Source organism: Notothenia rossii (genome assembly GCF_949606895.1).
Source record: "Notothenia rossii genome assembly, chromosome: 1".
Taxonomy (NCBI): domain Eukaryota; kingdom Metazoa; phylum Chordata; class Actinopteri; order Perciformes; family Nototheniidae; genus Notothenia; species Notothenia rossii.
The window spans coordinates 44,266,200-44,269,426 of NC_136912.1; the positions used below are offsets into that span (position 1 = coordinate 44,266,200).

The following is a 3,227-nucleotide window of genomic DNA, read 5'->3' on the forward strand; positions in this document are numbered from 1 at the left end:
CAAGGCACTTAAAAATGTTGATCTTTGATTGATGAGATTATTGTTATTTAATCTAATAAATTAATGGGATGTATGTAATTATAACACAGGGAAAGGTTACTGTTCACCCACAATAATAAATAAGATGGGCAATGGTTGTAATTGTTAGATATTTATATTATAATAAAAATAAATAATATTTATACATGAACAATAATTTTTCCTAAACTTCTGCTTTCAGAGGTAGTCAAGTTATTACGAAAAAAACAATATTCCACTGAATAGTCTATGGAAAATAACTGCAAGCAAATAATCAATAATTACAACCATTGTACAATTTCTTTTAAGCTTGGTTAAAACAAATAATAGCTTTTTCATTGATATATTTGGCATGCACGTAGACACAAAAATGCTCTATGTGGATGCACACTAACCTTTCCCTGTTATTATTACATGCATCCCATGAATTTATTAGATTGAATATGCCTCATCAATCAAAGATGAACATTTCAAGTTGTTTATTTATTTAAATGAAGTACTGTTTAAGTCTTTATCATATGAATTCAGGAAAATATTGTAATTGTGAAAGCCAAGGCTTGTAGTTTATGGGCAACGTGACTGTTGTAATTGTGTGCATCTTATTCTTTGTCATGTTCTCAGTTCTTATTACTTTATTAAGGCCTGCTTCATAATGTACCTAAATGTGTGTTCTCTATTACAGACAGATTTTCAAAGATTTCCGTTTTGCTGCAACTGGATGAAGTGGACTTGTAAGTTGTGCAGGTTTTCCAGTTACAATGAGAAGGCAACATGCACAGTTGCAGACTGTTGGTAGAATATTTTCTATACGTCTGTGTCTCCTCAGATTCAGGCAGAGTTTCAGAGAATTGTCACTACGGACCTGCTTTCATCGTTTCTGGATGGACTTGATGGCCTGGCATTGCTGGAGGTCTACAAAGGTGCATCCAGGACTGGAAAGAAGCCGGCACTAAAAGGCCTTTTGGACTGCCTTGAGAAAGATGTAAGTGGAGATGCTGATGACCATAATTTAGCCACCATTTGTTTGCTACAAATGTTTATATCACACTGCATTTGTTGTCCTGCAGGACACAAATGAGAGGAGGAGGACTGCTGCTCTCTTGGGACTATCACACTACATGTCTGGCGAAAATCAGGAAAATGTCATCAGGATGTGTGGTGTAAGATCATAACTGTCTTGAATGACTTTATGTAATTATACATTTTAACATAAATCAACCCAAATCACCCTGTGCCCAAAGTTTCCTTCAAAAGTAATGTTTACAATTACCTTAATTTAACTAAAATAATTGCAATAAAGAATGATACATTTAATAGAAACAAAAATAGCAAGAAAACGTAACTATTAAATAATATAAATAAATATAAAGCTCAAACTGTGAAAAGAGAGGCAGTTGAAATTATGTTCCATCACATTGCACTTTTACACTGTGAACTGTAGATTTTAGCTTCCATGTTTATAGCAGAAGCCTCTTAATTAGCTTTGTAGAGAAAAAGTACTTGTAGTACACTGAGCTCACTTTTATTTCTCCTTTTTTAAGGCTCATGGAGACACTCTCGAGGAAGCCATGAAGGTGATGCAAGTTGGTCTACTCATAGGCTACGAAGGTGAATGGGATGCCTTTCCTCAGCAGATCTTCAATGTGGCAGTTGTGGTCAAGGAGACAATTGTGCTCCACAACCTGAAAGATGTGGCTTTGCGATGCTTTTTGGACTAATATATTGCTTCAGTCTTCAGTATACTCTGGAAATGAAATATTCATTTGAGTTTATCCAGAGGGTTGTTATGAAGATACAGCCAGACCAAGCCTCTGCCAAAATACATGGACTAAAAAACAAACTAGGTAGGAGGTAGATCATCAAAGAGTGTGGAAAGTGAGCTCAATTTGGTGTTGTTCATTTGTATGTTCAAGTATTTTGTGTCTCTACAGTGACATGTTTTTTAAAAAATAAAATGTTTTAGGTTAGTGAGAATTCCATTTATGTTGGAAGTGTCACGAATAAACTTGCATTTTAATAGGACATTTAATGTTCATTTCAGTATTTACTAGTGTCTTGAAAGAGTCCTCTCCTGCTGATGTTCAGAAAGCTCTCTATTTGTTTCGTACTGTTTGTGCTGCACCCTCTGTCCTATTTGTAAAATTAATAACATAAATGTGATGTTATAATTTGTATGCATGTATATCTGTTGTATACTGTATGTTTATACTTGAAAAATAAAAATATTTCAGCATCTGAAGTAACTTCAAGCCTTATAGGTGATCACAGCTAACTGCCTGCCGTCAGATTTCATTTTAAAAACATGTCTGATTTTAAACTTGTATCTTCAGTAGAGTCGACTACTGCAATGGTGTCTTCACAGGCCTCACTGCTTTCACACTGTCTACAGTTTGATTTGCATAGAGGGAGCTCTGTGGCTGCCAGCGATTAGGTGTGGCCCATTTATCATAGGTGATCAGAGCTACGTGTGATTCACATGAGGGGATGGGCACATAAGGCACACACACACACACACACACACACACACACACACACACACACACACACACACACACACACACACACACACACACACACACACACACACACACACACACACACACACACACACACACACACACACACACACACACACACACACACACACACACACACACACACACACACACCTGTAACTGCCTGCCGTCTGATTTTAAGACTTTTGAACTGGTTTCATTCATTAGTGAGTTTATTTAACACTAGAACCGCCAATCGGGTCAATTTGTGTGATGTTGTGTGTGTGCAATGTAACTTTTTTCAATAAAATATTAAAAGTCTCCCAGTCCGTGACTTTTCCTGAAATGGTGTTATGTAGCACCCTATGTTTTTAAAAATTGCATTCTAATAGCGGGGTATGTTCATGGCCAGGTTACCATTTGAAACCTACGAGAACATGGTCAGAATCACCAGGGTTCTTACACCTTTTCCAAAGTCAAATTCAAGCACTTTTCAAGCATTTTCAAGGTGCATTCTCAAGCTTTTCAAGCATCTTACAGCTGTTGTAAATTACATATTTATATACACATACTCAAATGATTATTTCCCTACCTCACATTAAATCAGATTATCTTTATGCTATAAACAACCAAATGTGTGTTTCGTGATAGCATTCTATATGAGGATGAAAAATTAAAGAAAAGAAAAGTAAGTTTAATATTTCAAAATGAGTG

At 35.9% G+C, this 3,227-nt stretch overlaps 1 long non-coding RNA gene across 1 annotated transcript; it reads left to right on the top strand.

The window, feature by feature from the left end:
* The first annotated feature begins 381 nt into the window (after positions 1 to 381).
* LOC307044785 lies at positions 382 to 2,296 on the top strand. Its single transcript, XR_013809689.1, has 3 exons — positions 382 to 749; positions 845 to 1,000; positions 1,086 to 2,296. It is a non-coding gene; the product is annotated as an uncharacterized lncRNA (long non-coding RNA).
* The last annotated feature ends 931 nt before the right edge of the window (positions 2,297 to 3,227 follow it).